This window comes from Vulpes lagopus, chromosome 8, assembly GCF_018345385.1.
Source record: "Vulpes lagopus strain Blue_001 chromosome 8, ASM1834538v1, whole genome shotgun sequence".
In the NCBI taxonomy this organism is placed as follows: Eukaryota; Metazoa; Chordata; class Mammalia; order Carnivora; family Canidae; genus Vulpes; species Vulpes lagopus.
In genome coordinates, this window is record NC_054831.1 from 121325017 (window position 1) to 121346222 (window position 21206).

General features: G+C 46.4%; 1 protein-coding gene across 3 annotated transcripts in view; it reads left to right on the top strand.

Annotated features, from left to right (window-relative positions):
• Positions 1–21206, top strand: part of PTAFR (platelet activating factor receptor) — a 31652-nt gene continuing 10446 nt past the window's right edge. The window contains exon 1 of one of the 3 annotated variants that reach the window (XM_041765170.1): positions 1–480. The gene's annotated coding sequence lies outside the window, so the exon portion shown is untranslated. Of the gene's footprint in view, positions 481–10402; positions 10664–18819; positions 18884–21206 lie in introns of those variants that run through there. The other 2 variants (XM_041765167.1, XM_041765169.1) reach the window with 2 other exon arrangements.

Here is a 21206-nt window from a genome sequence, read left to right on the forward strand (position 1 = left end):
CCTGGACGGGAGTGGGACCTTCTCCGGGTCAGGGCTCATCTCCTCCTCAGACAAGGGACCCAGTTCCTCTGCCAACCTACGCTGAGCCTTACTCCCAGAGAGGCCCCGCATCAGGTGGGCCAGCCCAATGTTGTTGGCTGGGCTGATGGACATGTAGAGAGACTCCCTGGCTGGATGTGGGTATTCCCAGTGACTTCGGGGTGGGGTCCCCACCCAAGGAGCTGGTTTCCTTGCCTTACGTCCTGCCCAGCACAGCCTGCAGGCAGGCCTCCCCTAATTCTTTATTCAGCTGTTGAATGGGGATTGGAGCGTAAAGTGAGTCACACACCTGGGTCTGGGCCTGCCTTCTGCTTCCTTCCTACTCTCTGCTGCACTTCTTGAGTTCTCTGAGAAGCTGACCAGGAAACATGCTCTCCGTGGCCCCCATCTCTCCCTCCTCCTTTTGTCACCCCTCAGACCACTGTTTCTGCTGTTTCTCAGGTAAGAGTCTGGTGGCCTGGGTGAGAGGGTCAGGTTTGGCTGCTTTGTCTAGCTGCCCCGTAGAATCCCTTAAGGCTGTTCAGGCTCTGGAGGGGTCCACAGAGCTGGGTCATGTCTGACTTTCTTCCCACCAGCACACCCCCATGGACACACAACTCTTCTTTGTCGCCACAGACATAGCACACATCCTTTTACTCCTCATAGACATTTAACACACAACAACCGACAGCAGTCACACACATCACACAGACACACCCTTGTCACCCATAGATATAGTTCATGGCCCTTCACAAATACATAACACACAACAGACCCTTGACATCTACTGAAAGAACCCATGACCCTTCACTACACACAGTATTACAAACTGTCCCAATTGATACGCTATCCCCTCATGTGATGCATGTTGTGACCCACAGGATGAAACACACATCTTTACAGACGTACAACAGGTCCAACAGCATTGGCAGACACGACACATAAACCCCTGCAGGACACAGCAACCCAGACATGAAAGACCTTCTCCTCACTTGCTGCAAACAAACCTACTCTACGCAGACACGCAAATATCCACTCTACACCTGCGCGCGCGCACACACACACACACACATCCACGCAACCATATATACGGATCACAAAAGCTCTCCTCACCCCTAAACAGGTCCGCAAGATCCTTGGGTGCTGTTGCTCAGCTGGGGCAGGGCCTGGGGCCCAGTCAGCAATACCATCCCCACAACTTGTCACTTCCCACCTCAGGTCCTGCTCATGTGCTGGAGTGGGGGTGAGGGTGGGTAGAAGTGCTAGGGGTCCTGTTCCCATCATGGAGCATGATGGGAGATGCCACTATCCTAGCTGTCTGAGTGCTGCTGCTTCCTAATGGCCCCAGGACTCAGCCTAAGCTGGTAATAAAAAAAGCTAGCTAGCATTCATCACATGGCTACTGTGGGTCAAAGATCATGCTCCATGCTTTTACAAGCATTATTTCATTTAATTATGCACTACTTTTATGAAGTAGATACTATTAATCTCATTTTATAGCTATGTTTTGATAATAGGCTTAGAGAGGTTAAGAAACTTGCCCAATAAGCATAGCCAGGAGTTGGCAATGGATAGATAGGTAAATCTGACCCCAGAATCCACTTCTCTTTAGTTTGTTATTATTGTTGTTTTTACTTATTTATTTATTTTTTAAAGATTTATTTATTTATTTATTTATTTATTTATTTATTTATTTATGATAGACATAGAGAGAGAGAGAGAGGCAGAGACACTGGAGGAGGGAGAAGTAGGCTCCATGCCGGGAGCCCAATGCCAGACTTGATCCCGGGACTCCAGGAACGTGCCCTCGGCCAAAGGCAGGCGCCAAACCACTGAGCCACCCAGGGATCCCCTATTATTATTGTTTTTATTTTTATTATTTATTTATTTATTTATTTATTTTTTATTTATGATAGGCACACAGTGAGAGAGAGAGAGAGGCAGAGACATAGGCAGAGGGAGAAGCAGGCTCCATGCACCGGGAGCCCGACGTGGGATTCGATTCCGGGTCTCCAGGATCGCGCCCTGGGCCAAAGGCAGGCGCCAAACCGCTGCGCCACCCAGGGATCCCTATTATTGTTTTTAGAGGGGGAGGGAGAGGAGCAGAGAGAAGGGGAGAGAATATATATATTTTTAAAGATTTTATTTATTTATTCATGAGAGATACACAGAGAGAGAGAGAGAGAGAGAGAGAGAGGCAGAGTTACAGGCAGAGGGAGAAGCAGGCTCCCCGCAGGGAGCCCAAAGTGAGACTCAATCCTGGGTCTCCAGGATCATGTCCTGGGCTGAAGGATCACGCCCTGGATCATGCTCCATGATGGGGCCAAACCGCTGAGCCACCCGGGCTGCCCAGAGGAGAGAATCTTAAGCAGGCTCCATGCCTAGTGCAGAGCCTAATGTGGGATTCGATTTCATAACCATGAGATCATGACTCAAGCCGAAAACAAGAGTCAGATGCTTAACCCACTGAACCACCCAGGCACCTCCTCTTGAATTAATTTTTAATTTTTTAAAGACATGGCAAATAAGAAAGTTAAAAGTTCCAAGTTCAATAGTCCTGGCCACATCCCCGAGGCTTCCTTTTGTGTATGATGATGTGGCTGTGGCCGTATTACAAGCTGGGAGTAGAGTAGGTGTGCTGTTGCAGGTGGGCCCAGGCTGGGGGATGGGGCGGGGGCAGAAGGACTCAGCCGGACCAGGGGAGGGAGAGGATGCAGGAGGATGGGGACCAGCTGCCAGGCGCTGTGCTCTACAGACCTCATCTCGTTGTGAGGTTGGTGGTGGTGTCCTCACTTGACAGATACAGAGTCTGAGGTTCAGGTTGCCTAGATGTTGAGTGGCAGAGAGAGGATTCAAACTCCCAAGGTTTGAGGGAGGATGAGTGAGAGAGAGAGAGAGCCAGAGAGAGTCGGGAGTTACCCCTGAGGTTATGGTAAAGAGGAAGAGAGGATTCAGGGCTCCCAGGCCTCGGGGCTGGCATCCCAGAGAGGGGTCTCAGAAGGAACCTGCTGCCCAAGTTACTTTTCGGTTCTCAGGGGCCTCCAATTTTGTGGTAATCCCACCCCCTCCAGTGACTCTTTAGTCTGTTCATTTGCACTATTTGTCTATTCTCTGCTTGTGCTTATACCATCTGTCTTAATTACTGTTACTTTCCAGAAAATCTCAATATATGATGTGGCATGTTTTTTGACTTGTTAAATATGACAAATACTTGCGTACGCATCGCCAATTAAACAGAACATACAGGTGTAATAGAAGCCTCCTGTGTACCTCACCAGTCCTGCCCCCTCCCGCTCTCCCCAGAGATAATCATATCTTTAATTTGTTTTTATATATCGATGCATATGTATTGTGTCTGCCAACAGTAATAAGTTTTAAGAAATAGTATCATGCTGTGTTTATCCTTCTGCAACTTGCTTTCTTCATTTAGCAATATGTCTGTTGTTCATGTTATTACATGTGGCTCTGTTCACTTTAATATGTGCATAGGATGACATTATATACAAGGAAATACTAATATTTCCAGTGTGTACCTAGGAACGATGTCCACATTTTCAATTTTATTATGAAATTAATTTCAAAAGTAGTGTGCCATTTGTGTCATCTTTTTAGTAGCTCAATGACAATTTCCATTGTTCTTTTTTTTAATTATTTATTTATTTATTTATTTATGAGACACACACACACACACACACACACACAGAGGCAGAGACACAGGCAGAGGGAGAAGCAGGCTCCATGTAGGGAGCCTGACGTGGGACTCCATCCCTGGTCTCCAGGATCAGGCCCTGGGCTGAAGGGGGCGCTAAACCGCTGAGCTACCTGGGCTGCCCCAATTTACATTGTTCTACATCCTCTCTAATACTTGGAATTGCCAGACATTAATATTTTCCAATCTAGTGGTTGGATTTTTAAAAAATATTTATTTATTTCTTTAGAGAGAGGGTGCAAGGAGTGGGAGGAGCATAGCACGAGGGATAAGCTGACTAGGCGCTGAGCATGGAGCCCCTCATGGGGCTCGATCTCATGGCTTTGAGATCATGACCTAAGCCAAAATCACCAGTGGGTCACTCACTGACCCAACTGAGCCACCCAGGCACCCCAGTTTTTTCTAAGTGTGATGGAAGCCACTAGAGAGTTTTGAGTAGAGGAATGATGTAGTCTGACCGATGTTTAATAGGCTCCACTGCACTGCTGTGTTGAGAACAGGCTCAAGGGGGGTGCATGGGTGGAAGGTGAACCAGTGAGGGGCCACATCTAGGTGAAGGGTGGTGGCTTGGACCAGGGCCGTATCAGTGAAGTTGGGACAAAGTGGTCAGAATTTGGATCAATCTATCATCTATCATCCATCTATGTATAATTTAAAGTTTATTTATTTATTTTTAAAGATTTTATTTATTTATTCATGAGAGACAGAGGGAGGCAGAGACATAGGCAGAGGGAGAAGCAGGCTCCATGCAGGGACTCCAAAGTGGGACTTGATCCCAGGACCCCAGGATCACGACCTGAGCCAAAGGCAGACGCTCAACCACTGAGCCACCCAGGTATCCCTATCATTTAAAGTTTAAAGTAAATTTATTTAATTACAATTAAAAATAAATTTATTTGATGAAGGAAACTTTAAAATATTCTATAAACCCATGTGCAGTTCTTGATCTTGCAAGCCCCACATTGGGTGTAGAGATTACATTAAAAAATTATTCTATAAACCCAAACATAAGGCAACTCCTTAAATAAGCAATCCTCTAATCGTCCCGATAAGATCCCCCAAAGATTTTTTTATGCCAATTTGAATATTTAAACTCTTAGGAATGTAGATGAAATGGTCCAGAGTTTTACAACCTCAGGACTAGCAACATTTCGAATCAATTTTTGTTGTAGGGACTGTTTTGTGCTCCTTAGGACAGTTAGCAGCATTGCTGGCTTCTACCCCCTAGATACCAGCAGCACCTCTGTCCCCTCCTCCCCGGCCAGTGGTGACAACCAAAACTATGTTCAGATATTGGCATATGTCATACCTGGAGGGCTAAGTAGCCCCGATTAAGAACCACTGATATAGTCAAATGCCTACTTACAGTATATACTTTATCCCTTTAGTTACCTACTTAAATATTTTGTGCAATAATTTATTATTTTATACATTTTACTTTTTTACACTCTCAAATTGCATGAAACAAATTTGTTTCAATTCGGCATCTTTATCATTTCTCTGTCATTTAACACAGTTTTCCAGGTTACATCATTTTCACTTCCATCTATGTTGTATGAGATCCAGCACCTGATCCCCTAATAAGATGCCATGGTAGGAAAAATGACATATCAAGACACAACTATCCATTATATAACACTGGGACAGTTTTCTTTTTCACTGTTGTTCGGATCTCTAAAATCTAAACAAGGGCTGAATCACTCTAAAAGGCAAACAACAAAAAAACCTCGCCCTTATAAAAGATTGAAAATACATACTGGAGGACACTTACTGGTGTAATGGATCCCGTGGACGACCACCCAGCCTTGACAATGATCAACGCATCTTTTCCACTGAGGTACATCCCACATTATTTTGAAGCAAACCCCAAATATGTAATTTCATCTGTAAATATTTTGCATGTGTCTCTAAAAGATAAGAATTTTTTTTTCTTTTTTTTAAGATTTTATTTATTTATTCATGAGAGACACAGAAAGAGAGAGGCAGAGACACAGGCAGAGGGCGAAGCAGGCTCCGTGCAGGGAGCCCAATGTGGGACTCGATCCCAGGTCTCCAAGATCACACCCTGGGCTGAAGGCAGGCGCTAAACCACTGAGCCACCCAGGGACCCCTGAGAATTCTTTTTAAGATAACAATTAACATTAACTCCTTCATATACTGAGTATCTGATAAGTGTTCAAATTTCGGATTGTCTCATGAGTCAGACCTTTTTTAAGGTTTTATTTATTGATCAGAAGTCCAACATCAGTATCAATAGGTAAAGAGTCAGCAGGGCTGTGCTCCCTGCAGAGGCTCTAGGACTGAATCTGTTCCTCGCCTTTTTCAATGTCTTATTGCTACTGCATTCCTGGCTTGTGGCCATGTCAGTCTGCCTCTGTGGCCACACTGACTTCTCGTCTTCTGTCTGCAAATTTCCCTTGGCTTCTCTCTCTCTCTCTCCTTAAAGATTTATTTATTTATCCGAGAGAGAGAGAGAGAGAGAGAGAGAGAGAGAGAGAGAGAGAGAGAGTGTGCACATGAGTAGGGGGAGGGGCAGAGGGAGAGAATCTTTAAGCAGATGCCTTGCTCAGCAGCAGCTGGATGTAGGACTCAATCCCATGACCCTGAGATCATGACCCAAGCTGAAATCAAGAATCCAAGGCTTAACCGACCTAGCCTCCCGGGCACTGCTCGGCTTCTCAATCAGATACCTGTGATTGTATTAAGGCTCACTCATATTATCTAGGATAATCTCCCCATCTCAGGTGCATCAATTTAATCACACCTGTAAAACTTTTATCACATAAAGTAACATCTATAGGCTCCAGGGATTGGGACCTGATATCTTTGTGGGCCATTATTCAGCCTGCCACAACACCATCACCTAGATTCAGTATTTTGCCCCATGGTTTCCCTCCCGTCGTTCCTTCCTTCCTTTTGTCCATCCTTCCTTCTCCTCTCTCCTTCCCCCATTCCATTCTTTGCATTCCCTTTCTTTTCTCTCTTTATCCTTATTTTGCTGTAGTGGTTTAAAGGAATTCCTCGTAACTTCATCTCTAAATATTTCCATATAAATGGATACCTTCTTATATAACCACACCACTATTATTGCTTCATACAGTTAACAATAATTCCTTAGAACCGTCTAAAATTCTGTCCATATTAAATTCTCAACCGTGTCTGTGCTGGAAATCTTCTGTTTTCCCTCCAGGTCCCCTCACCACCCTTCTCCACGCCACTCTTGCCCCTGGAGGCTGATCTGTATGGGCTATATTACCCGTGTCCTTTGCTTCTGGTTGGACTCAGCCAAGGGTGGGGGGCGGGGGGGGGGGTTCTGGTAAGATATCAGAGGGTGGAAGAAGGAAGAGATTTGGGTATTTATTTTCCAGTTCCCTCTCCAACAGGTCATGGGGGATTTCTGCAACTTCCTACCCAAAGTCACACCTCCTGCCAGGCAGCCCTCTCTAAATAGCTACTCTTGGGTTCCAGTAACTCTTCTTCTCTCCAGCCGTTCAGATGATAAGGACGCCCACTCTTGGCAGCCTTGGAGTACTACACTATTCCTTGTGGTTCTCCAGCCCTGCTCTCCCCTCTCTAAATAGGTCCTTTGTCCTCACACTGAGTGTGCGGCTCTTTTGAGGACCCTAACTGATACATATGTCCTTTATTTACAAAACAAAAAAAAAAACATTTTTCTTGTTCCCATTTATTCCCACTTCAGCACAGTGGTTAAGATCTAGAGTGGGCTATGAAGCCAGATTATCTAGGTTCAAATCCGAGCTCTGCCACATACAAGCTGTGTGACTTTGGGCAAGCTACTCAGCTTCTCTATAACTCAATTTTCCTGTCTCTAAATTGGAGATAATAATAAAGGCACCAACTTTACAGGAATATTGTCAGGATATAGACTATAGCATATGTAAAGCAATTACATAGGGTACAACAGACTGAAACACAGTAAATGCCCACCACGTGTTCAATAGCATTGTGATTATTATAGTTAGCACTTTTATTATTCCTTGCACGCATCGCTCTTGAGTATCTTTCCACTGTGTTCTTCTGTGTGTATGAATTTTTACTTTTTTTTTGTCCTTTATTCTGAAATATTCACAGATTCATGGAAGGTTGCAAAAATGGTACACTGAGGGGACACCTGGAGCATGCGACTCTTGATCCTGGGGTTGTGAGTTCAAGCCCCATGGTAGATGTAGGGACTACTTAAAAGAAAAAAAAAAGATAGTACACAGAGGTCACAAGTACCCTTACCTAGTTTCCTCCAAGGCTAGATTACACACACACACACACACACACACACACACACACACACACACCCCACCAGACAGCATTATGTCCTGATTGGCAATTTAGACTCAGATTAAATATATTTCAAAGTAGAACTGACTGAATTTGCTAGCAGAATGGATGTGGGTGTGACAGGAAGGAGGAGTAAAATGTTGATAATGTCTGCCTACCTAACCTGCCTATTGATACTCTTAAAAGAGGTACTGAAACACATTTACTACGAGAGCATGTGTAAAGGACTATTGAAAAACAGGCTGAGCTGAATAGTACTGGATTTAAGACAAGTGTCCTTGGAGTTTGTGGTCAAATGAAACCAGTGGGTCCTGGAGATCCCTCCAGGCTGTTAGCTCTCATGGAGTGTGGTGGCTGGAGGATGGCTGAGAAGGTGAAGCCAATTTAGGGAAAGAGGATCCGAGTTAGGGAACAGAACTAGGACCTCAGCTTTTCAGTTTGTGCCTAGGGCCCTCAAGACTCAAGATGCCTCTAAGGGACCTGGGAAGGGATGACGAGTCTGGCCCTCTTCAAAGTCTGTAACTGGAGGCCTGGGTCACAAGCTGAGATGTGAGGAGAGTGTGTGTGGTGGGTGAGCGTGGAAAGCTGAGAGTGAATGGGCAGGAGGAAGGAGGTGACGGGGTGGATGTGAGTCAGGGGTAATAGATTTGGGCACCTGAGTGTGTGAGTGTACATGTGAGTGGAGGGACATGATTATGGGTGGAGGGATGTGATTGTGAGCAAGTGTCTTTGCATAATAGTGTGCACTGAGTGTACATGACCGTGCAGAGGTCATCTGTGTAAGAGGTGCGAGCATGTCTGCCTGTGTGCGATGAGGGTGGAGCTGGGGCAGGAGCAGAACGTTGGTCTAGTTTTTCAGGGCTGAGGCACATGTTAAAAGTGATTCGGGGACACCTGGGTGGCTCACTCAGTTAGGTGGACACCTAACTCTTGATCTCAGCTCAGGTCTTGATCTCAGAGGTGTGAGTTCAAGCTCAGTGTTGGGCTCCAGGCTGGGCATGGAGCCTACTTAAAAAAAAGGGGGGGGGGATATGCCCTTTGAGATCCATTTTTGGCAGTAGTGGGGTCCCATGCAGCAGGACGAGGCTAGCCCAGGCATGCAGGGCAGAGCTGAGGGTGGACCCTGAGCCGGGGAGTCAGGAGCCTCTACTCTTCCCTGGCTCTGCTTCCTACCCACCTCCCTTTGGGACCTGCTAGACCCACACCCCTCTCTGTGTAGAAGGGTGTTGGACTGGCCGATAGATGAACACCTTGCTTTCCTAGGCAGTGACCACCACAGCGCGTGGTGCTTAATACACGTTTACTCACTGAATGAGTGAGTAAATGGACCGGAAGCTGGGGCAGGGAGCTCCTGCCCATCGGCTACTGTTTTTTTTTTTTAAATTAGTATTATTATTTTTATTATTTTTTATTTTTATTTTATTTATTTTTATATTTTTAATTATTATTTTTAAAGATTTTATTTATTTATTCATGAGAGACACAGAGAGAGAGAAAGAGAGGCAGAGACACAGGCAGAGGGAGAAGCAGGCTCCATGCAGGGGTCCGAGGTCCCCAGTATCAGGCCCTGGGCTGCAGGTGGTGCTAAACCTCTGTGCCACCTGGACGTCCCATCAAGCTTCCACCCCGTGGCTTTCTCCCACCCACAGGTTCACACGTGCTCACTCCGGGTCACTAACTCACCTGCATCCACCCATCCCTCGCTCACACCCACGGGCCGCTCCCGTGAATTCAAGCCCCATGGTAGATGTAGAGATTACTTAAAAGAAAAAAAAAAGATAGTACACAGAGGTCACAAGTACCCTTACCTAGTTTCCTCCAAGGCTAGATTTGTCGGGGGGGGGGGGGGGGGGGCCCGACACCCGCTGTGTCCCGCAGGCCCCGCAGCCGCAGCACCGCCACCACGCTGTCCCCCAGGGCTCTCGGCCTCGGTGCTCCTGGGTGACCAGTGACACCCTGACCACAGCAGCTCTTCTGACCTCCTCCGTCCCATCCTTCTCGAGGTGGGCTGGCCCTCCCTCCCGTCCCTCTCTCCCTTTCTCTCATTCCCCCCTCCCAGGCCCACGCGGAGACACACAGACACACACGCACACCAGGCACACACTCACCGCCTCATCACGGTCTCTGCTGATTCCCCTATCTCTGGCCTCGTGTCTCCTCATTCCCCTCATGCTCTGTCTGTGTTTACATCGGTCTGTCCTGCTGTCTTTCCCCCTCCCATCCCTCGCAGTTCTCCTGACCATCCCCCTGCCTCTCATTCTCCCTTTCTCGGTCATTCATTGCTCTTCTCTCTGCCTCGCCCTCCTGCTCAGCGTCTCTCTCTCCGGAGTGGGCGCTCGCACTCCGCTTCCTCTCTGATCCCAGCTCCCCGGCACCCTGGCCTCGGCCCACGCCCCACCCGCCAGCTCAGTGAGAACCCAGCGAGCCGTGGTCAGGGCCTGGTGACCCCGCTTGGAGGTTCCTGTGCCACCCGTTGGAGGAGCCCCAGGGTCACAGCATTTCCTCCCCAGGGGTGACTTGGCAGTGGTGTGCTCTTGTTTCCTCACTTCTGCAATTTCCAGAGAGCTCAGGGGCTGTGTCCACAGACAGACACTCTGATCTTGCTGCTGCAGCCGGTCGGCTGACCAGCCTCCCGTGATACAGGTAAGGGGGGACCCCCAGCCCTGGCTGGGTCGGGGGGTGGCGTGTGACAATGTCCTCGGGAGACCATGGTCATGCCCTTCGCCTGCACCTGAGCAAATGGGTAGTTCTGTCCTTAAGGGACTGTTTTGGCACCTTCCTCAGGCCCAGAGTCTTGTGTTTAGAAAGGATTCCTCGTGACCACACTTGTCAGGAAAGCCAGCTACCCTCTTCGGTTGTCTGAGGCCAAGGCCATGCTAAAGTGACCCCAGAGACCTTACTGGGAGCTGATGATGGTGATGAGATCTAGATCTCAGAGAGCTGAATGCCATCTGCCTGACGAGCTGCACATAGTCTCTTGGCCAAGTTATGCTCCCTCACTGCAGCTCAATTTCCTGTATTGGCAAATGAGGATAATTCTGTTCCCCCAGCGGGACTGTCAGGAGAAGTACGGGGTCTGATCCACAGTTGGGTCCTTAGGAACTCATGAGATTGCAGGTGTTCCTGGGGGATGATGAAGATAACCAGGTTATTGGTACAAAGGGCCTGGCTCATAACTGGTTTCCCCTAGCGGGTCCCAGGGGTGAGGGACAGGCCACAAGCTGGTCTCCCCTTTCCTTTGCTGGCTGGAGCTTCAGATGAACCAGGTTGCTGTCCAGACACTTGCTAAATCCGTGAAGGATTAGGAAGCCAGCAGAGTCTCTCCAAAAGCATTTGGGCAGCTCTGATTTAGCTCTATGTGAATATGCAGCTGTGTTCTAGGTACTCGGAGTGTGTGTGTGTGTGTGTGTGTGTGTGTTCGGGAGGTGCTGGGGAGCAAGAGAAAGAGATGTCCCTGCCTTTAGGTACTGACAATCCAGCCAAAGAAAGAAGTCTACTCTGGACATGAGGAAATGGCCCTGGGCCAGAGGTTGGACACCCAGAATTTTGATTTGAGCTCAAGGCTGGGACCTTGGCAACTCAGGAGCCTCACTTTCCTCCTTTGTAGATTAGGGTTTAAAGTACTGACGTTTGGGTTTGTGGGGGAGGATGAAGTAAGAGGCTGGGTGGGAAAATGCTTTGTCAGTAGAGAGATGCTGCACAAGAGTGAATCAATGTGTACTACTGGCCCTGTAGTCCTTACTGTAAACGCCTTACAGATGAGGAATTGGTCTCATTCATTTTTTTCTCCTTACCCTTAGCACAGTGTTTGGTGAGCAGTATAATCTTAGAATATGAATTGAATAGATGGATGGTAAAGTAACAGGTTGTACTTAAAAGAGAATGGACAGCAAGCCAGAGGCCTAGCATCTGGTCCCAGTTCTGCCCCCGATCCTGTTGTCACCTTGGGCAAATCCTTTCTCTTCCCTGGGCCTCATTTCCCCATCTGTCCAATGAAGGTTTGGGTATGGGATTATCGTCTATGGCGTTAATGACAAAATTTGCCTCCAGAACTGAGGTCCTGCTCCTGATTGGTATTGGAGTGGGAGGAGGTGTGATGAGAGGCTGAGATCCTGTCTGTTTCTCCTTTTACAGGAGATTTTTATAGAGGGACCCCTCCTCCCCACCCTAGGCCTGTGAACAAGGTCATGTTGAGAAGGAGGCTCTTCTTGGTCAGTGGCAACCTCTCCTTTCTCCCCCATCCCTATCCCCATAAGGGTTGACCCAGTAGGGGGCATCGGCTTAACTATAGGGTGGGAGCACTCCCTGACTGGTCCTGGGGGAGTGTGTCTGGGTTGGGAGTGGAGCCCATTCCCAGAAGGGCAAATGCTGGGTCCCCAGTACAGCCACCTCTCTGCCCAGCCACCATTGGGTTCTTTGGCAGCAGGGTGGGTGGGGAGAATTGCCTCTGCTGTATCTGTGTGTGCATGTGTGTCATGGTTGTGTAGGCCGTACTGGGGCTTTGGCTCTAGCTATAGTCACATGTGCCTGGAACACGATCAACCTGCAGGAGGGTATGGTACAGCCCAGCAGTTCCCAGAAGCAGAATCATCAACCAAACCCACTGGGAGGTTGGTATACCTTTCTTCCCCTGTGTCTTCAGCCAAAGAGGATCCAAAGCCAGACTCTGTGTGTGTGTGTGTGTGTGTGTGTGTGTGTGTGAGAGAGAGAGAGAGAGAGAGAGAGAGAGACAGAGACAGAGACAGAGAGAGTGTATATGTGAGAGAGAGAGGATATGTGGGGGGAAGGACCACCACTCAACAGCCCCTTTCCACCCCTTTAGTTCTGTAGGAGGGGGACCCTTAGGGCCTGGTTTTGGTGCTGAGCTCAGTTGGCTGATGGGAGAAGCATGTCAAACATTTGTGCAGTGCCCTTTATAATTTATAAAGTCCATTTCTATTTCCCGAGTGCTTTGCTCTTGACAAAGCCTTTATCACTCCTACTCATCTTATTTTCTTTTTAAAGCAATGCTTAAGGTTACCCTCTGGGCACCCTGCCCCCCACTCCCCATCCGGATTTTTCTGATACAGATCACAAGACACTCAGTGAGGTTCTTCCTCAGACTCTGGGAAGAGACTCACTGGCTCCAAGTGGTGGGGAGCATGGTTGAGATCACAGTCCGATCCCAAGTCCTGTAATTTCTTTTCAGCTACCCCTGGTTGCAGCTAGTTTGGTATATGGCTGATTTATTCACTCACTCATTCATTCATTCAACAAACATTTTCTGAGGGGTTAGGAGGAGCTCACAGTTACTGAGCAATAACCACTTGCATAGATTGCTTCAATTCTGCTCTTACAGCCACCTGGTGAGGAAGGTTTTGTTATCCCCATTTTGCACTTGAAGAAAGCCCAAGAGCTTTCTGAGAGCCAAAGGCCTAAAGACCTTTCTGAGAGCCAAAGCCTGAGAGCCAAAGAGCAGCTAAGGAGGCACCTGGGTGACTCAGTGGTTGAGCATCTGCCTTTAGCTCAGGTGGTGATCCTGGGGTCTCAGGATCGAGTCCCTGCAGGGAGCTGCAGGTCCCAGGGATCGAGTCCCTCTGCTGTGTGTCTCTGCCTCTCTTTCTGCATCTCTCATGAATAAATAAATAAAATCTTTAAAAACAAAACAAAAAACCAAAGAGCAGCGAGGGAAGAGCAGAGCTCTATGTGGATCATGTTCTGTATGACCCCACGGTCTGTGCCCTGTACCCTATGTTTTCCATTGGGTCAGCCTCTGGGTACCCAGGGGACACAAGCAGTTCACAGGAGTTTCCAGTCTGGAAGACGTGGTCCTCTGGTGTGATTCCTGGTATAACAGAGGGTATGCCCAATGCTAGGAAGCTAGCAGGAAGAAGTGCCTCTCCACTCCCTCCTCCCTGCCCTGGCCTATTTCCCAGAATCAAGGAGGAGGGAGGAAGATTTACAGATACCATCTGGGTATTTGGGAGCCAAGAGTAAAGACCCAGACCAGGTTCAGGATCCCCCACCTCCACAGGAATGTCCTAGATCACCTGAGCAGAGACCGCGCGTCTCATCAGTGCAATATATATTCCTGGAGTCCAGGAAGGGCCCTCTGTGAGAAGGGAAATTGGGGAAATCTGGTACCCAGGCCACTCTCACCTCAAAGGCCTTGTCACCGACCTCTCCTAGACAAGGAATTCCATTTATCCACACATAAATGTACCCAGCATGGTGTGGACTCCCTGAACTAGAAACTGTGGGGAGCCCAGGGCAGAACTCCCCAGAGGTCAAGATACTTGCTCCCTCAGTTTCCCCCTCAAATGTCTCCACTTCTTGGAGAAATGGTAGTGAAAGGAATCTTTAAAGAGTATGGCCAGCATGGCCAGGCCAGGGCCCAAATGTCAAGTGGTAGGGGAGGTCAGAATAGGAGTAACTAATTTACTGAGCATCTACTACATGCCAAGCACTTTAGACGTTCACCTGCCTTCAACCTCAGGGCTATCCTGTGAGGTCAATGTTGATATTATTCTCATTTTATACACAGGAAAAATAGGACTCACAGAAGAGAAATGATTAAACTGTCATGTTTGGGAGGCCTCAGGAAATCTAAGGGCTGGGAGTGGCTAAGGCTGATGAGGGACAGTGTGACTCTGTGTGTGTGTGTTTATCTATTAGTAAATATTTCTCTCTTTTTTTTTTTTGTTTTGTTTTAGAGAGAGAGAGAGAGAGAGAGAGCACACGTGCATGCATGCATATGAGGGAGGGGAGGGGCAGAGAGACAGGAAGAGGGAGAATCCCAAACAGGCTCCTTGCGGGGTTTGATCCCACAACCCTGAGATCATGACCTGAGCCCAAATCAACAGTTGGAGACTTACCCAACTGAGTCATCCAGGCACCTCTGTTAGTAAGTATTTCCTGAGTGTTTGCTGTGGAGGAGGTCCTGTTGTGCATGCTGGTGAAATACCAGAAGCCTTGAACCCAGGGAACTCCCAACCCAAAGGAAAAAGAAACCAGTGTGATGTGTTGTGTTATGGAAATCACGACTCCCTCTCAGAGAAGTCAGACAAGGTGCCAACATTCCTTGAACTTTGATTATGGATGAGGCATTTTCTATTTAATCCTTACAACAACCCTATGAAGTAGGTAGTTTAAAATAAAGTTTTAAAAAAATAAGAGATCTTTTAAAGATTTTATTTATTTATTTATTTATTTATTTATTTATTTATTTATTTATTAGAGAGGCAGAGAGAGAAGCAGGCTCCATGCAGGAAGCCTGATGTGGGACTCTATTCAGGGACTCCAGGATCACGCCCTGAGCCAAAGCAGATGCTCAACCTCTGAGCCACCCAGGCGTCCCAGTATTATTATTTTTATAGATGAATAAACAGAGGCTCATTGGGGGTTAATTAATGATCTTGGGTAAGGATTGACTGACGGCATTTTGCCAACTGTCACCAGCTACCGTAAAAAGATGTGACTGGTTTCCAGAAACTTTCAGAGCTCATGATACAGCTGGAAGCCTAATGTAGGTGGCTTCAGCCTGGCGTGAGCTCAGTGTGAGCAGTTGCAATGATGGTGGTGCTATTTTGAGAAACATTTGATCTGATCTAATTAGGAGATTGGATTTCCTCTAGATACAGTTTTTTAAAGCTGTTGATTGTGAATACCTTGAATTGTGCCAAGCTCTTTATGCACATTATTCATTGAATATTCATACCACTCTGGGAAGATATGTGCTTGGAATACCCTCACTGCATTCACAGGAGAAGGACCTGAGGCTCAGAGAGTGATGTGCCTGGCAATGGTCACAAGCTAGGACAGGACAGAGGCAGATTTTGAACCCAGGTTTGTCTGACCAGAGTCGTGGTCTTAATCACTATTCTTTCTAAACACTTGGTATCCTTTATCTCACTGAATGCTCACAAAAGCTCCCTGTGTTATAGTCCCCATTTTATACATGAGCCCCAGAGAGGGTCAACAGTTTTACTAAAGTTGCACAGTAGTAGGTCTTAAAAGGCTGAGCCCTGTGATTCTAAGAACATACAATGTACTTTCAAATCTACCATGACTTGGTAGATTAATTCCCATTAAGAATTTTTTATGTGGTAAAAAACACATGATATAAATTTCCCTTCTTAACAGTTTTTTTAAAAAAGATTTCATTTATTTATTTGAGAGATAGCATGAGCAGAGAGAGGGGCAGAGTGAGAGGGAGGAGCAGGATCCCCACCGAGCAGGGGGCCAGAATGTGGGGCTCGATCTGAGGACACTGGGATCATGACCTGAACCAAAGGCAGATGCTTAACTGACTGAGCCACCCAGATGCCCCTCTTCTTAACAATTTTTAAGTACACATTACAGTATTGTTAACTCTATGCATGTTGTTGTACAGCAGGTCTCTAGAACTTTTCCATCTTGCCTGATTGAAACTCTGTACCCATTGAACAACAATTCTGTTTCTCCTTCTCCAGTTTCCTGGCAACCACCATTCTACTTTCCATTTCTATGAGTTTGATTACTTTAGATACTTTATATACATGGAATCATTCAGATTCTACCTCTTGGTAATTGGCTTATTTCACTTAATGGTATCTTCAAATATCTTCAAGTTTCATCCATGCTATAGCATATGACAGGATTTCCTTCCTTTTAAAGGCCGTATAACTCCGTTATACGTACATACCACACGTAGTTTATCCATTCACCTGCTGTTAGATGTTTGGGTCGCTTCCACCTCTTGGTATTTTTTTTATTTTTTATTTTTATTTATTTATTTATTTTTAATATTTTATTAATTTATTCATGACAGACACAGAGAGAGGGAGGCAGAGACACAGACAGAGGGAGAAGCAGGCTCCATGCAGGGAGCCTGACGTGGGACTCGATCCCGTCTCCAGGATCACACCCTTGGCCGAAGGTGGTGCTAAACCGCTTGGCCACCGGGGCTGCCCGGTATTTTTTTTTGTTTTTAGATTTTATTTATTGATTCATTAGAGATACACAGAGAGAGGCAGAGACATAGGCAGAGGGCGAAGCAGGCTCCCTGTTCGGGATCCCTAGGTAGGACTCGATCCCAGGACCCCAGGATCCCGACCTGAGTTGAAGGTACACGCTCAACCACTCAGGCACCCCTCCACCTCTTGGTATTGTGAATAGTGCTGCTATGAACATGTGTGTGCAAATATTTCTTCAAGATCCGGTTTTCAATTATTTTGGAAGTATATCCAGAAGAGAGATTTCTGGATCATCTGGTAGTTCTATTTTTAATTTTCTAAGGAAATTCTGTACTATTTTCCACAGTGATGGTGTCATTTTATATTCCCACCAATGGTGCACAAGGGTTATAATCTCTCCATCCTTACTAATACTTGATGTTTTCTGCCTTTTTGATAGTGACCATCCTACCGACTGAGAAGTGCTATGTCATTGTGGTTCTGACTTGCATTTCCCTGATGATAAGTGGCCTTGCACATCTTTTCATGTGCTTACCTGCTATTTGCGTATCTTCTTTGGAGAAATCCATTGAAGTCTTTTGCCCATTTTAAAATTAATTATTATTATTTTGTTGTTGTGGTGGTTATTGTGTTATAAGTTCTTCGTATCTTCTGGATAGTAACCTCTTATCTATTTTTTTTTTTATTTATGATAGTCACAGAGAGAGAGAGAGAGAGAGAGAGAGGGGTGCAGAGACACAGGCAGAGGGAAAAGCAGGCTCCATGCACTGGGAGCCCGACGTGGGACTCGATCCCGGGTCTCCGGGATCGCGCCCTGGGCCAAAGGCAGGCGCCAAACCGCTGCGCCACCCAGGGATCCCAGTAACCTCTTATCTAGTATATGGTTTGCAAATGTTCTCTCCCATTGTCTAGGGTGCCTTTACCCCTGTTGACTGTTTCCTTTGCCACAGATGTTTTAAAGTTTGATGTAGCCGCATACATCTATTTTTGCTTTTGTTTCTTGTATTCCTAGTCTCACATCCAAGAAATTATTGCTCATTCCAGTGTTATGTAGCTTTCCCCCTGTGTTTCCTTATAGGAGTTTTACATGTTCAGTTCTTATTTAGATCTTTAATCCATTTTGAGTTAATTTTTGTGTATAGTATAAGAGAGGGTCCAGCTTCATCCTTTTGTGTATGCATATCCAGTTTTTCCCTCAGCACTTGTGGGAGAGGCTCCCCTTTCCCCATTGTGTAGTCTTGGCACTCTTGTCAAAGATCATTTGACCATATGTGTGAGGGTTTATTTCTGGGCTCTCTGTTCTGTTCCACTGGTATATATATCACTCTTTATGTCAAGACCATCCTGTTTTGATTATTGTACTTTGTAATATGTTTTGAAATCATGAAGTATGAGGCCTCCAGCTTTGTTTTTCTTTCTCAAGATTGTTTGGACTCTTTGGAGTCCTTTGAGATGAGATGCCATCTGAATTTTAAGATTGTGTTTTCTGTTTCTGCAAAAAATGCCACTGTGATTTTGGTAGAGCATTGAATCTGTAGATGGCTTCGGGTAGTATGGGTCTTGTAACAGCATTAATTTTTCTGGCCCATGAGTGAGGACATCTGTCCATTTATCTGTGTCTTCTGTAATTCCTTGTAGCAATGCTTTGTAGTTTAGAGTGTACAAATCATTTGTCTTCTTGGTTAAGTTTAGTCCCAGTATTTTATTCTTTTTGATGCCATTATAAATGGGATTGTATTCCTAATTTCTTTTTTGACCCATTTTTTTTTTTTAAGATTTTATCTATTTATTAGAGAGTGTGAACAGGAGGAGGGGCAGAGGGACAAGCAGACTCCCTGCTGAGCACGGAGCCCAACTCAGGCCTCTATCCCAGGACCCTGAGATCATGACCTGAACTGAAGTCAGCCGCTGAACTGTCTGAGCCACCCAGGTACCCCTCTTTGACTCATTTTTCGATTTTTATTTTGCCAATGAGGAAACAGAGACTCAGAGTCATGGGGTGAGTTTAATGTTTGAACCAGAATTTGATTCCAGCTCCAGGGCTCCCTGGTAGGAGAGATATGGAGGCAGAGCAGCCCCTCCCCTCCTTTCCTGATTGTTTCTGTTCTCGGGTCATAGGATAGGTAGGTCTGTGTGTGGCTAAGTTGGCCAATGAGTGGTTTGCTTCCAGCAAGGGCCATGGCTTGGTTTAGGAGATAGGATGGGTCTTGGAGTTCAAAATCCATCTGCTGCTTCTTAGCTGTGTGACTGTGGACAAGTCTATTCCCATCTCTAACCTCACTTTCTTCTCTGGAAAAAAATGAACATTTTGTAAAACTCACCTCACAAGGCTGCCTTGAGGACGAAATGTATTCATGGGGAAGTAGTATCTGTATATTTAATCCGGTACCCTGAGCTTAGGTAGGATGGCTGCAGCTCCCCTCCTGTTGTGCTCTACCCACAAGGCAAGGATGTTTTTGGATCCATGTGTAAATGTCCACTTGGAGCCAGTGTCCCTCCCACACCCCACTTCTAGCCCGAGTTGTGCTGGTACCCCCAGGCTTGCAGCAATTGCGAGCAGCTACTGGTGCATGAGATCTGCATGAACTTGTATGTGAATGATTTATAGCTTATAAATATTTAGACATTTGTACTTTAAAAAATGCATTTATTTATTTATTTGAGAGAGAGAGAGAGAGAGAGCATGCACGAGAGCTCTTGTGGGTGTGAGGAGGGGCAGAAGGAGAGGGAAAGAAGCCGACTCAGAGCCCTATAGGATGGAGGCGGGGGTGTATGGGGAGGACAATCCCATGATCCACGGATCATGACCTGAGTCAAAATTAAGAATCAGATGCTCAACCAACTGAGCTACTCCAGTGCCCTGACATTTGTACTTTTGACCCCTAACGGCCCTACAAATGCTAGGAGCTAGTCTGACTGGTAAACCCAACTTCCCAACCCACTGCCTGCACTGGGGAAGTAACCAGCAAATACTTCCTTTTGCCCAGATTCAGGTGGTCCCTCCACTTTGACTATTCAGGATGAGAATTCAGGTTCTCTAGGGGCATGATGTTCCCAGACAGTATGGGAATGGTAGGGGGTTGGGACTGAATGCTATGCAGGGTAAAGGATGAGATATCTAGATAGCAGAATTCTTCTGTTTTCAGGGATATTTATGGCTTCCCTCGCCTACCCCTATTTGAGAGCTGGGCCTGGGCTGCTGCCCAGACTTGAGGCATCAGAGAATTGTGCCCTCATGTAAGATTGATTGTTCTTAGTTGCTGCTGCCTTCTTTCCCTCCAAATGCCCATTCCCTTCCTGACCTGTTGAAATATTTGTTGGCATTAGCCTAAGGCTCTGTCTGGAGCTGACAGAGAAGTCAGTATGTGGGTTAGAGCCCCTGGGACGTTGGTGACCATAGTCACCTCCGCTGACTTCATGTGGCTGAGCCAATGGGGGAGGGAGGCCTGGCCGTTTTGACCCCTTGGGATGCTTATTTTTGGAATCACTGTTAGAATTGTAAAATTTTGCAAATGAAGAAACTGTGTGATTGTGGACAAGTTTATTGCTCAAGGTCACACAGCAAGTAAATGGCAGAGCCAGGTATGAACCCAGGTCTTTCTGACTCTAGAAAGGGATTGTTCTCCCCATCCTACTGTGCCTCTCCCGAGAGACGGCACATGTTTCCTTCATGCCAGTTTCTACTGAATAGTCATCAGGGGCTTGGTCATTCATTCCTTCAGTCCCCAATATTTGACACAGGGGATAAAGAGATGAAAAAGATCTAGTCTCTGCCCTCCAGAATCTCCTGGCTGGTGAGGAAATGGCCATTGAAATCAATACTTATAACACATTGTATCAGGTACTATACTGGGGAATGTCCCCGGTACCACACTGACACGGAGAAGAAGGCAACTCATTCTGCCTGAGGCAATCAGGGAGGCATCCTAGAGTCAGCATTCTTTATATTGGGTCTTAAAGGAAGATTGGGAGTTTGCTAGGTAAAGCAATAGGCAAAAGGGCTCTCAGTAGGGTTGCAGCAGCATGTGGAAAGGCACAGATGTGTCTGAGAAGAAATGGAGTTTTTATTATTTGTTTATTGTTTATTTTGGGGGCTTTTTTTTTTTTTTTTTTTTTTTTTTACTTATTTGAGAGAGTGAGTGAGTAAGAGAGAACACAAGCAGGGAGGGGCAGAGAGAAAAGGAGAAGAGAGCCTGATGCTGGAGCTCAATCCCAGGACCTTGAAATCATGACCCGAGCCAAAGGTAGTTACT